Genomic DNA, 14,430 nt, shown 5'->3' with positions numbered 1-14,430 from the left:
GGTGCCCCATTGCGCTAGGTGCTGTACAAACACACAGTGAGACAGTCACTGCCTAGAAGAGCTTACCCTAAGTAGATGAGACAGGCTAGGGAAAATACAGGCACATTGCAATTTGCTCAAAGTCACCCAGTGGCTTAGTGGTAGAGGTAGGAATTGAACTTAGATCTCCTGAGACCCAAATCAGTGTCTTAAGCACTAGATCACACTATCTTGCCCATAGTCTGGTGGATTAAGGCCTTTGAAACGGCCTCTCACTGGCAAGAAATGTCTCATATAAAACTGTATAGAATTACCAGTCCTTCCACCCCTGGGGCAGGCCTGTAGCTAGGTAAAAAAACATGAAGTTTAGGAAAAGATGGGTCCCACCCTCCAAAATAAAAAATAAAAAAATGGAATAGGGTGGCCAGTGATCCTCCCCTGAACAATTTGATATGCTCCTCTCCCTGCCACATCAATTACTACCCCCATCCCCCTACCTTTTTATGGGACCCTTCTGCTCCCCTCCAGTTACTCTCCTGGGCACCAGAACGCTTTGTAGGATTCACCCTCACCATCTTTTCTGATGTTCCCATAGAATTGGTTTAAAGCAGGGGTCGGCAACCCACGGCACGCGAACCGATTTTGAGTGGCAGCTGCCTGCCCAGTGAGAGGGGGAGGAGGGGCGGAGGGGCCGGAAAGCGCCACGCTGGGGGAAGAAGCGGGGGAAGGGGGAAGCTTGGCTGCCGCAGGACCAAGCTTCTGCCTCCTGTCCCTGCAGGGGAGAGCGGTGGGGGGGGGTCCCGGCCCCCAGCCCCACTCAGCCCCCACCGCTCTCCCCTGCGGGGGCAGGAGGCAGAAGCTTGGTCCTGCGGCAGCCAAGCTTCCCTCCTCCCCCGCTTCTTCGCCCAGTGTGGTGCGTTCCAGCCCCTCCACCTCCCCCTCCCTCTCCCTGCCGGCGATGGCCCTTGAGAGGGGGAGTGGAGCAGAGCTGAGTGGCAGCGTGCTCGCTGTTCCGTAGAGGAGGCAGAGAGAGGTAGGGATGGGCCTTGGGGAAGGGGGTGGAACAGGGCATATCCCTCCCAGCCCCCTGCCATGAGCTGCTCAGAGCAGGGGGCTGGGAGCACCCCCATGAGCCGAGCACCCCAGCCCTCTGCCCTGTACCCCCACCCCTCTGCCCTGAACCCCCACACCCCAACACACACCCATCCCTCTGCCCTGCACCCCCCCACACTCAGCCTTCTGCCCTGCACCTCCACACACACCCCAGCCCTCTGCCCTGACCTCGAGTTACCCCCAACACCCAGCCTTCTGCCCTGCACCCCCACACACCCCCAGCCCTCTGCCCTGACCTCTGAACCCCCCCACACACACCCAGCCTTCTGCCCTGCACCCTCTGCCCTGACTCTGAACCCCCCCCAGGTCTGGGGTCCCGGCTGCCGGCCCCTTGCCAGCTGGCATCCCTGCCACAGGCCCTGCTCAGCCCACTGCAGGCCTAGGTGAACAGAACCCCTGGCTGGAAGTGGGCTGAGCAGGTTGGCGGCGTAAGATCAGCATTTTAATTTAATTTTAAATGAAGCTTCTTAAACATTTTGAAAACCTTGTTTACTTTACATACAACAATTGTTTAGTTATATATTATAGACTTGGGGTACGTCTACACTTACCGGAGGGTCCGGCGGCAGGCAATCGATGTTCTGGGATCGATCCCAGAACTGCTCGCCGTCGACGCCGGTACTCCAGCTCGGCGAGAGGAGTACGCGGCATCAACGGGGGAGCCTCCCTGCCGTGTCTGGACCCGCGGTAAGTTCGGACTAAGGTACTTCGAATTCAGCTACGTTATTAACGTAGCTGAATTTGTGTACCTTAGTCCGAAGTGGGGCGTTAGTGGGGACCAGGCCTTAGAAAGAGACACCTTCTAAAAACCGTTAACATGTATTACCGGCACGCAAAACCTTAAATTAAAGTGAATAAATGAAGACTCGGCACACCACTTGTGAAAGGTTGCCTACCCCTAGTTTAAAGTAAGGATCACATTTGCAAATGGGTTTTTAAAAATGCCCCTGCTAGAGCATTTGTTTGGAAACACAGATGTAAAGGGGCTTTTTTGCTGTCTGTAATGGGTGTGTGCACAGATTTTTCAGTTGCGTTGTTTAGAGGCCCATCTGAAACTTTGGCTTTAAATAGTGGCAGTAAGGCAAAAATAATTTTGGGATAACCGCATGGGCTTTAACATATTCTCCCAACCGTAGGGCTGCTGCTGGGAGCTGGTTTATTGTGGCAATTATAAGCTTTACGCCTTGCAACCACAAGCGTATCGACATGAGCAGACCCCTGTGCCTGACTGAAGTCAGTGAGGCTCTCTGCAAGTGCTGGGATATATCCATGCAGATCCAATTACCGGACCTGGCCCTTGGTTTGTTACTGGTGAATTGCTCAAGACAGCTGAGCTGTATGCACAGAGCTATTATTGGGAGACTACTCTCAAGAGGTTTCAGAGTAGCATGTGTGTTAGTCTGTATCCGCAAAAAGAACAGGAGTACTTGTGGCACCTTAGAGACTAACAGATTTATTAGAGCATAAGCTTTCGTGGGCTACAGCCCACTTCTTCGGATGCATATAGAATGGAACATATATTGAGGAGATATATTAAGTAAGAGAAAAAAAACTTTTGAAGTGATAATCAAGATAGCCCAGTACAGACAGTTTGATAAAAAGTGTGAGAATACTTACAAGGGGAGATAGATTAAATGTTTGTACACATTGAATCTATCTCCCCTTGTAAGTATCTCACACTTCTTATCAAACTGTCTGTACTGGGCTAGCTTGATTATCACTTCAAAAGTTTTTTTTCTCTTACTTAATTGGCCTCTCAGAGTTGGTAAGACAACTCCCACCTGTTTATGCTCTCTGTATGTGTGTATATATATCTCCTCAATATTTATTCCACTCTGTATGCATCCTAAGAAGTGGGCTGTAGTCCACGAAAGCTTATGCTCTAATAAATTTGTTAGTCTCTAAGGTGCCACAAGTACTCCTGTTCTTTTTACTCTCAAGAGCTGGGCGGTGCATGCTGGCTTGTTGTTGTAGGGTTGCCCGTCAATCCTTGGACTGCAATCTCTGCTTTATTATAGCAGGGTGCTCAGGAAGGTGGGTTACTGCACCTGGGTTTGTCACTGGGTTGTTCTGCATGCACTGTCTTCTTTACTCCCTCTGAAGCATCTGGCACCAGCCACTGTCAGAAGACAGGATACTGGGCTAGATGGAACATTGGTCTGACCCAATATGGCCCTTCTTATGATTCGTTGTAGCAGGTTACTCATTGATGCAGGACCCTGGTTGTCTTGGCAATGCAAGGGTATCAACATTGTTGATTATTAAAAAAAAATCTCCAAGAATATTCAGGGGATTTTCTAATACAGTCTGATCAGGGAAAGGAGGCAGAGGCTGATGTGCTGGGGCAAGGAAGGCAGGAAGCAATGGTTTAGGGCAGGGGCTCTCAATCCGGGGGTCGTGACCCCCTCAGGGGGTCATGAAGTTATTACGTGGGGGTCAAAAGTACATGCACAAAACAGAGAGCAACTGCTATAAAATATCTAATTTAAATCTAGTATTTTAAAAAATTACACATACCTTTCTGCGGCAGTTTAGTGTATTTACTTCAGAAAGTATTGTGAACATATAAAGCAGGGGTTGGCAACGTTTGGCACGTGGCTCGCCAGGGTAAGCAGCCTGGCGGGCCGGGCCAGTTTATTTACCTGCTGACGCGGCCAGCATATCCCTCGCCCGCGCCGCTTCTCGCCGCCCCCATTGGCCCAGGACGGCAAACCGCGGCCAGTGGGGGCCACGATCGGCCGAACCTGCCGCGTCAGCAGGTAAATAAACTGGCCCGGCCCGCCAGGGTGCTTACCCTGGCGAGCCGCGTGCCAAACGTTGCCAACCCCTGATATAAAGCAATGATCATTGCTCCTAAACAAAATATATATTTGTATTATTACCACTTTAAGGAAATTGGACTGCGGAGATTGTAGTATCGTGTGCTCAGGTTTGTTGCCTTGAGACTAAAAAGGTGGGACTTTGAGACTACATTAGAGGACTTGATTGTTCAGCAGCTAAAGAGCTGCATTAAACTGCAGACAAATCAGAACACTGAGATCAGCACACCAAAAAAAAATAAAATTAACAGTCAGACACACACAGAGGGGCAGTACTGGGGGCCAAGGGGGTTTGCAGGAGCCATAACCACCCCAAAATTTGCCTTAGGCCGCCCCTCCCCCCCAGCAACCTCTCCCAGTGCAAAGGTCAAATGTTATACAGAAGTAAGGGTGGCCTGGTATGGCACTGCCACCCTTCCTTCAGCAATTTTGTGCTGCTGCTGGCGGCAACAGTGCCTTCAGAGCTGGGTCCCCGGCTAGCAGCTGCTGTTCTCCCACCACTCCGCTCTGAAGCCAGCACCTGCGGCCAGAAGCAGTGCAGAAGTAAGGTTGACAATGGGGCGCTAAGTCTGCTGTGAAAATGCTATTGACAAAGTTTCCTTATGCAGCAACCTCCCCCCAGTATTAAACAGTAACTAGCTTTTCTGCTTCTAACAATAATTCAATAAAATGTGTTAGTCTTAATTTAAAAGTGGTGAGAAAAAGGTACATTCATTTTAAACAAGAGGGTTATACATTTAGCATTTAAAATAGTGTTAAATATATTTTAAAAGTGCTTTTAATTTATAAACGGAAGAGCAGGGGGTCACACTCAGGCTTTCTGTCTGGAAGGGGTTTCACAAAAAGTTTGAGCACCACTGGTTTAGGGTAAAGTCCATGCCTGCATTCTTTGATAATTATGTCAGCCCAGAAGATGACTCAGCAGGGAAGGGCTTCTCGCTTTCTCCAGCGAAAACAGCCCCCTTAACTCAAGGAGACAGGAGGTTTTGGCTTTAACCCTATAACTGCCGGAACACAACATCTTACACACTTATTCAGTCACCCCAAAGGATCCACAAACTCCTACCGGTATACGTGCAGCACCACTGAAGCTAAGCTACATTTGGAGAAGGCAAAAGCAAGGTTCCTAAAGAGAGAGGGACTTTTTGCCCAAGAAAGATCAAACTAATAAATCTTGCATTTTACAAGGCATGTCATGAGATCTACCCTCACACAACTACATGTTTGAAGGCTGCGTTCAAAAGACCCACCTGGAACTCAGTTTATGTACCCGGGAACAATGGTCTCTTAACCGGCCAGGATTTGAACCTCTGATTCTAGGGTTTTTCCATAGTCCACTGAGTCTCCACTGCAAAGAAAAACCCACAGTGCCTAGTCTCAGAGCCTGGGGCTAAAAATAGCAGTGTAGATATTCCTGCCTGGGCTGAAAACTGGACTCTGCACCCCGGCATGTGGGGAGGGTCTGAAAAGCAGGAACGTCTACACTGCTCTTTTTAGCTCCGCAAGCCTGAGCCAATTGACCCAGGCTCTGAGACTCTGTGCCACAGGTTTTCCTTTGCACTGTAGACATACTGAAAGCCACTTCCTCTGGGGTAACTGAAGCTGAGCAATGGCTTGAGCCAGCCTCCACTGAAGATAAAGGTAGTTTTCCCATTGAATTCAGTGGGATCAGAATCGGGCCACACAAGAAGCCAACGTCTTAACCCTTTCTCTGCTGGCCCATGAACTAAGCTGCTAAAGGAGCTTTGATCTAAAATAAAACCTCAACAAACAAATTCCCATTGACTTGATAAAATAACCCAGGGCTTTGAGAGCCTCAGGATAAGGCAATACAGAAGTGCAAGGCATTATCTGTAGTATTCATAATACAGGCACACAGTTTTTCTCTTGGCTTTTGTAATGTCCAAAAGAGAGAGAATGAGAACAATGAGGAAAGCAGAAAAAGCCCCTTCACACCATACATGTGTTACAATAGCACCTGGAGATCAAAAGTGAGACTGGGGACACATTGTGTTAGGCAGTAGACAGTAAGAGACAGTACCCACCCCAAAGAGCTTCTGAGTTAAATAGACAAGATCAGCCAAAGGGTGGGAGAAAAAAAATTAACATCATCATTTGACAGATGGGGCCCAGAGAGGTTAAGGCCCAGATTTTTATAGGTATTCAGGTGTCGGTGCACTCAGCCTAACCGATTTAGGAGCCTAAGCCTCATGTTCAAAAGTGATGGGATTTTTGGGATTTTGCTCTTAAGTGCCTAAATCACTTTTTAACATGAGACTTAGGTGTTACAATTCTGAGCCCAAATAACTTTAAAAATCTGGCCCAAAGTGACTTGTCCAGGGTTATACTCTGGTACAGCTGGGAATTAAACTCCATTCTCATGAACCTCAGCCCAATGTCTTAACCTCAGACCACCCTTCCTACCTTTAAAAGGCCTGGTCTACACTAGGAGTTTATCTCGAATTTAGCAGCGTTAAACTGAATTAACCCTGCACCTGTCCATACAACCAAGCTCTTTACTTCGATATAAAGGGCTCTTAATATTGATATCTGTACTCCTCCCCAACGAGGGGAGTAGCGCTGAAATCAGTATTGCCATTTCGAATTAGGGTTAGTGTGGCCGCAATTCGAAGGTATTGGCCTCCGGGAGCTATCCTACAGTGCACCATTGTGACCGCTCTGGACAGCATTCTGAACTCGGATGCACTGGCCAGGTAGACAGGAAAAGCCCTGTGAACTTTTGAATTTCATTTCCTGTTTGCCTAGTGTGGAGAGCACAGGTAACCATGCAGTCCGAGAATAGAAAAAGAGCGCCGGCATGGACCGTACGGGAGGTGCTGGATCTGATCGCTATATGGGGAGAGGATTTAGTGCTAGCAGAACTACGTTCCAAAAGACGAAATGCCAAAACTTTTGAAAAAAAACTCCAAGGGCATGATGGAGAGAGGCCACAATAGGGACTCACTACAGTGCTGTGTGAAAGTTAAGGAGCTCAGACAAGCCTACCAGAAAACCAAAGAAGCAAACGGAAGGTCCGGTGCAGAGCCGCAGACATGCCGCTTCTACGCTGAGCTGCATGCAATTCTCAGGGGGGCCACCACCACTATCCCACCTCTGACCATGGATTCCAAGGTGGGGGTAATCTCAGCCATGCCTGAGGATTCTGTGGACGGGAAAGATGAGGAGGAGGAGGAGGAAGAGGAGGAGGAGCTCGCGGAGAGCACATAGCACTCCATTCTCCCCAACAGCCAGGATCTTTTTCTCAGCCTGACAGAAGTACCCGCCTAACCCCCAGACAATGAGGCCATGGAAGGGACCTCTGGTGAATGTACATTTGTAAATATAAAACATGATTTAAAAGCAAGCGTTTTTTAATGATTACTTTGCCCTGAGGACTTGGGATGCATTCGCGGCCAGTACAGCTACTGAAAAAGTCTGTTAACGTGTCTGGGGATGAAGCGGAAATTCTCCAGGGACATCTCCATGAAGCTCTCCTGGAGGTACTCCAAAAGCCTTTCCACAAGGTTTCTGGGCAGTGCAGCCTTATTCCGTCCTCCATGGTAGGACATTTGACCACTCCATGCTAGTAGCAAGTAATCTGGTATCATTGCATGACAAAGCCTGGCAGTGTATGGTCCCGATATTTGCTGGCATTCAAGCAACACCCGTTCTTTATCTCGCTGTGTTATCCTCAGGAGAGTGATATCGCTCATGGTAACCTGGCTGAAATACGGGAATGTAATTAAGGGGACAGAAGTGGCCGTTCCTACTGGCCTGTTTGCCTGTGGCTGAAAAGAAATCCTTCCCTGCAGTTAGCCAAGCGGGAGGTGGGGGGGGGAATCATTGGTGCTGAGCTTTTTGCATTTGGCTGGCAGGGATCTTCCCTGATACCAGCCATGCAGTGGGGGGAGGGGTAAAGCGATGGGGGGGGGGGGGTAGTTTGGTTTCTGCAGGGATCTTCCCTGATACCAGCCACACGGTGGTGGGGAGGGATAAAGCGATTATCCCAGAGAATTGGATGATGTGGGGGTAGTTTGGTTTCTGCTGCTACACGTTAACAGGAAAACTGCAGCACTCAACGGGCTTTGCTTGGTATGTGGGAAAGAAGGGTGCTGCTTTTCTGAAGGCTACAGAAGCTGAAAGACAATGGCTTACCATGGCCGCATGCAAGCCGAATTCTGTTGCCCGGACCTGCGTCTGTGCTCTCTAACACCAAAGCCGCAGGCACTCAATATTAAGATGCAAAATGCGACCTTGTACCGAAATCACATGTGCTATGTAATGTGAACAGTGTTGTTCACTGTAAAAGAGTATAAGCATTGTTCTGTAAAATGTATCTTTTTAAATACTTCTCTCCCTTTTTTCCCTCCCTCCCGCAGCTGCAAATTTTTCAAACCTTCCTCCTCCATCCCGAAGGCTATCTCAGATAAGGAGGCGAAAAAAAAGGACGAGAGACAAAATGTTCTCTGAAATCATGGAATCGACCCGCAATGAAAGAGCTCCTCTGAATGAGTGGAAAGACGCAGTTTTAAAGTACAGGAAAGAGGTCAGTGAACGTGAGGACAGGAGGAACCAACGTGAGGACATGAGGGACCAACGTGAGGAGAGGAGAGACGCTCGAGATGAGAGGTGGCGGCAGAAAGATCAGAGGAGGCAGGATGCAATGCTGGGGCTGCTGCGTGAGCAAACGGACATGCTCCGGCGTCTGGTGGAGCTTCAGGAACGACAGCAGGATCACAGACTGCCGCTGCAACCCCTGTATAACCACCCTCCCCTCTCACCATGTTCCATAGCCTCCTCACCCAGACGTGTAAGAACGCGGGGGGGGGGGGGGAGGCTTCGTGCACCCTCCCACTCCACCCCAGTGGACAGCCCAACCAAAAGGCTGTCATTACTTTGAACTTTTTTAGTGGCCTTTTCCTTCCCTCCTATCCTCCTCCCAAATCCCACCCGGGCTACCTTGTCAGTTCTCTCCCTCTTTTTATAATCAATTAATAAAGAATAAATGATTTTTAAACAATAGTGACTTTATTTCCTTTGAAAGCAAGCTGTGATTGAAGGGGGAGGGTGGGTTGCTTACAGAGAATGAATCAAGGGGGTGGGTTTTCATCAAGGAGAAACAAACAGAACTTTCACACCGTAGCCTGGCCAGTAATGAAACTGGTTTTCAAAGCTTCTCTGATGCACAGCGTTTCCTGGTGTGCTCTTCTAATCGCCCTGGTGTCTGGCTGCGCGTAATCAGCGGCCAGGCGATTTGCCTCAGCCTCCCACCCTGCCATAAAGGCTCCCCCTTACTCTCACAGAGATTGTGGAGCACACAGCAAGCAGCAATAACAATGGGAATATTGGTTTGGCTGAGGTCTGAGCGAGTCAGTAACGTGCGCCAGCGTCCATTTAAATGTCCAAATGCACATTCTACCACCATTCTGCACTTGCTCAGCCTGTAGTTGAAAAGCTCCTGACTACTGTCCAGGCTGCCTGTGTATGGCTTCATGAGCCATGGCATTAAGGGGTAAGCTGGGTCCCAAGGATAACTATAGACATTTCAACATCCCCCATGGTTATTTTCTGGTCTGGGAAGTAAATCCCTTGCTGCAGCCTTTTAAACAGAGTAGTGTTCCTGAAGACACAAGCGTCATGAACCCTTCCCAGCCAGCCCATGTTGATGTTGGTGAAACATCCCTTGTGATCCACCAGTGCTTGCAGCACCATTGAAAAGTACCCCTTGCGGTTTACGTACTGGCTGCCCTGGTGCTCTGGTGCCAAGATAGGGATATGGGTTCCATCTATCGCCCCACCACAGTTTGGGAATCCCATTGCAGCAAAGCCATCCACTATGACCTGCACATTTCCCAGAGTCACTACCTTTGGTAGCAGCAGCTCAGTGATTGCTTTGGCTACTTGCATGACAGCAGCCCCCACAGTAGATTTGCCCACTCCAAATTGATTCCCGACTGACCGGTAGCTGTCTGGTGTTGCAAGCTTCCACAGGGCTATCGCCACTCGCTTCTCAACTGTGAGGGCTGCTCTCATCTTGGTATTTTGGTGCATCAGGGCAGGGAAAGTAAGTCACAAAGTTCCACGAAAGTGCCCTTACGCATGAGAAAGTTTCACAGCCACTGGGAATTGTCGCAGACCTGCAACACTATGCGGTCCCACCAGTCTGTGCTTGTTTCCCGGGCCCAGAATCGGTGTTCCACGGCTAGAACCTGCCCCATTAACAACATGATCTTCAAAGCGCCGGGGCCCGTGGTTTGAGAGAATTCTGTGTCCATGTCCAGGTCCTCATCACTCTCGTCACCGCGCTGCAGTCGCCACCTCCTCCTCGCCTGGTTTTTCTAGTCTTGATTCAGCATAAACTGCACGAGAATGCATGAGGTGTTTACAATGTTCATGACTGCTTTCTTGAGCTGAGCGGGCTCCATGCTTGACGTGGTATAGCGTCCGCAGTGCAGTGTTCACCCAGGAAAAAAGGCGTGAAACGGTTTTCTGCTTTCATGGAGGGAGGGGTGAGGCTGTACCCAGAAACACCAGTGACAATGTTTTTTGCCCCATCAGGCATTGGGATCTCAACCCGGAATTCCAATGGACAGGGGAGGCTGCAGGAACTATGGGATAGCTATGGGATAGCTACTCACAGTGCAACGCTCCGGAAGTCGATGCTAGCCTTGGTACATGGATGCACACGGCTGAATTAATGTGCTTAGTGTGGCCACGTGCACTCGACTTTATACAATCTGTTTCCAAAAATCGGTTTCTGTAAAATTGGAATAATCCCATAGTGTAGACATACCCAAAGGAATGAACCTTCCATTCATGAGAAAATTATTTGATTATCCTGAAGGGGAGGCTCAAGACGGTCACTTGATCTCAACTCCCCTTCATAATTGGACAAAAGTGCCGACAGGCCAAGACTGCAACTTAATATTAGAATTCAAAACATATGCATGCCAAGGAACATTGCAGTTAAACAGTAAGCCTGAAAAAACATTGGAATGAGAGGTCAGCATTCAAATATCCTCATGCTTCATGCACTCCTTAAAGAAATGGACATAAGCAACAGTCATAAAATATCAAGATTGGAAGGGACCTCAGGAGGTCATCTAGTTGAATTCCCTGCTCAGAGCAGGACCAATCCTCAGACAGATTTTTTACCCTAGTTCCCTAAATGGCCCCCTCAAGGATTGAACTCACAACCCTGGGTTTAGCAGGCCAATGCTCAAACCACTGAGCTATCCCTCCGCTGTTAGGGTCACAGTTACTCTGGACAGGACAAAAATGGCTAAGCCGGGATATGGAGCCAGCTCCTCAAAAGTTTTTAGGCGTGCATGGGAATTTGGTGCCTAAATGCTTAGGAGGATCTGGGCCATAAACCCTTCAGCTTCAGGGCATAAGACACCACTGTGCAAGGTTAACCATTAACTGTGCAAGGTGAAGAAGAAACTTTCCCTATGGGCAGGTTATTATGTAATCATCCATTATAAGCATTTTACACCTTCCTTGGGAGCCCGTGGTCTTGGTCACCACTGGAGGCAGAATATTGGATCACTGGTCTCTATGTTCCAGTGGTCCTGTTTCAAGAGGCTGTTAGAGCGCTGGGAAATTAGTTTTGCAAACAATTTTGTTTTGAATCAGAGGTCGAGAGACTGGGAGCTGGGATAGGGATTTGGGATCCAAAACCAGCTCCAGTTCCCAACCCCTTTTCAGCTGACCTTGGAGACACATCGAGGGCCTGATTCTCCTCTCACTAGTGCCAGTTTTATACCAGTGTACCCTCAGTGGCTTCCACTGAGTTACTCATGATTTATACCAGGGTGAGAGAGGCCCTTAGAGTATACTTTGCTGGGTGATAAGGACTGTGTGGAGCAGAGTCAGAAGGCGTGAATCCAGCGTGTCTGTGAAAGATAAACACACACAGACATCCTCCGTCATCTATGAGGCAAACGCCTGCCCTGGAGTTAGATCCTTAAATGGCAATAATGTCATTTTCAGTGATGGGTTGATAGAAGTGCAGTGTTTGCCTAGGGCAAAGCAGGTTGTGCAGGTGGAAATTCCTGCCTGGTGGAGTGAATCATGAGTCAGCCCTTCAGACCTTTGTGGATCCCATGTAGAGTGAACACTTCTGTGGGGGTTGGGAGCATGTTAACCACTTGTAACTACTCTTCAGGTTACATACCTCTATACAGAATGCTTATTTGTATTCAAAACTCTGTACAAACATTGTCCATTTGCTTCACCCAGTGTGGTGGATAGGTAAATATTATCCCCATTTCACAGAGAGGGGGACTGAGACAGGCATCCTGGTTCCACAGCAGGTGACTGGTGGAACCAGAGGCAGGACTCAGGACTTCCTGGTTTCCAGGGTTCTTATTAAATATTAATGATTATTAAAGTAGTGTCTGGAATTCACTGACATGGACCAGGTTCCCATTGTACTGGCTGCTAGAACAAAATGACGGTACTTGCCCTGAAGAGCTTACAGTCTAAATCAAGAGACAACAGATGGAGACCGACAGGGAGAGCACAAGGAAACTATGAAACAGTATTGTCTAAGTGGACAGATAAAAGGTTGTATTCGTGTCATCAGACCTGCTGCCTTTCTCACTATACACCACATTGCCACAGTGCATCGTAGGGAACAGTGCAGGTTATTAGTTAAATTGGAAATCAAGTCAAGTTCTGCCACACACTCACCATGAAATCTTGGGGAAAGTATTTCCCCAGTTTGTGCTTCAGGTTCCTCGTCTGTCACATGGAAATATTAGCTTCTTCCTGGAAACACGGCAAGGCTTCCTGAATGTGTGCCAAGCACTCTGGGATCCTCAGAAGAAAGGCACGCTATAGAAAAGCAAAGTATTACCACTTGACGTGGAATATATACTGACACTCAAATATGATTGTGAGGGGCCAACAACTCTTACAGTTGCTCTAAGGCCCTGAAATGATTGAGTTGTAGCTAGCTGTAGCCAAGACACACAAACAGATGTTTTTAATTTAAAAAAAAAGGAAGGAGATTGAGCCTGCATACTCTTACTCATGAGCCTGGGCAAACTGATTTCATTTACACTGCTCACAGAAGTGTGGGCTGCCTATGTGAATGGATGGGCCCATCTGATCTGTTCGACAGAGTTGCCACTGCCAAGCTTTCCTGCAGCGATCCAAGAGCGTAAGTACCAACCTCAGGGCAGCCTGTTAAGAACCAGATCACAAACTCCAAACTGGCTGTGATGTCTGTACTTAGACTGCACCAACCAATCATCACATGTAAACTGCTCAGGCACTCTAACAGTCTTAACATGGAGCCACAGACAGTCCCCTGGGTGCTCTGATCCATCTTGTCACCTAGGCGAGCCTACCTTTGTGATAGACAGGCTCTTATACCATGAATCACAGCAATATTCAGGTTACTCTCAATCCCCAAGGGCCAGTCACTTACCCCAGGTGTACTGCGTCTTAGATCTCCCACCAAAGACAATCCTTGTAGCCAATCCTATAATAAACCCATATACAGATTTATCAATAGGAAAAACAAATGAGAGTTATTTACAAGGTTAAAGCAGGTAAGAACATAAGAACGGCCATACCGGGTCATACCAAAGGTCCATCTAGCCCAGTATCCTGTCTTCCAACAGCAGCCAATGCCAGGTGCCCCAGAAGAAATGAACAGAACAGGCAATCACCAAGTGATCCATCCCCTGCTTCCCACTCCCAGCCTCTGGTAAACCTATATACACAAATAAGTTACAATCTTAAGTTTCAAAAGGTAATAGAAGCTTCTATAATAAGCAAGCTCTATATGTCCTTTAGGGCTAACCCAGGCCAAGCACTGGGGATCTTTTGCTTATGCCTAGTAATCCTTGCCCTTCAGAGTCCAAGCAGAATAGAGATCCAGTTCCTCCTTGTTAAGGTTTTTTATTCCCTTCACCCATTCTCCATTGAGCTGGAAACTCAGCTGATGGAAAGAATTCACTTGCAAAACTCATCTTCATGGGGCGAGGGGAAGACAAGAGAGTAAACAAAGTCTTGTCCTCTTAAATGTTCTCTAGTCTGTTTGGTGTTGATGGGCCTTCCTTATCAGGCAGGACATAACATCTTCTGCTGGAGATCAGCATTTCATACTGTTAATGTTTCCTCCCTGGCTGGTGATTTATTTATACAGTTACAGAAACGTACAATGGAAACACTAAATATTATCATAATATGGGATCCAAATGTTATGAGATCAATGCATGCAGCAACAAACAAGCATTCCATAAAGTCTAGACACATTCTTATAATTCTAATACCTATTTTAACAATACGAACACACAGGTGAGCCAGACTGATTTCAGTTATGTATTTGTCAGTATTCAATAGAGACCTGGAGACGTTGGCATAAGCTGGCCCCCGGTCTGCCAGCCAGAGCCACCTGTCCACATTTTCCCAGGATCATCTCTTTTTTGAGGTCGCTCTCCTGTTGTAGATACTATTCCATCCCCCATACTCTACACTAACATAATCTCTTCGTTTATAAAAACTA

General features: G+C 47.9%; 1 long non-coding RNA gene across 1 annotated transcript; it reads right to left on the bottom strand.

The window, feature by feature from the left end:
• Positions 1-12,615: 12,615 nt before the first annotated feature.
• LOC128831146 (uncharacterized) lies at positions 12,616-13,556 on the bottom strand. Its single transcript, XR_008443767.1, has 3 exons — positions 13,496-13,556; positions 13,348-13,401; positions 12,616-12,749 (listed from the first exon to the last, which is right to left on the bottom strand). It is a non-coding gene; the product is annotated as an uncharacterized LOC128831146 (long non-coding RNA).
• Between the last annotated feature and the right edge of the window lie 874 nt (positions 13,557-14,430).

The sequence above is a fragment of the Malaclemys terrapin genome, chromosome 2 (genome assembly GCF_027887155.1).
Source record: "Malaclemys terrapin pileata isolate rMalTer1 chromosome 2, rMalTer1.hap1, whole genome shotgun sequence".
Taxonomy (NCBI): Eukaryota; Metazoa; Chordata; order Testudines; family Emydidae; genus Malaclemys; species Malaclemys terrapin.
This window is presented reverse-complemented; position numbering and strand designations above follow the sequence as displayed.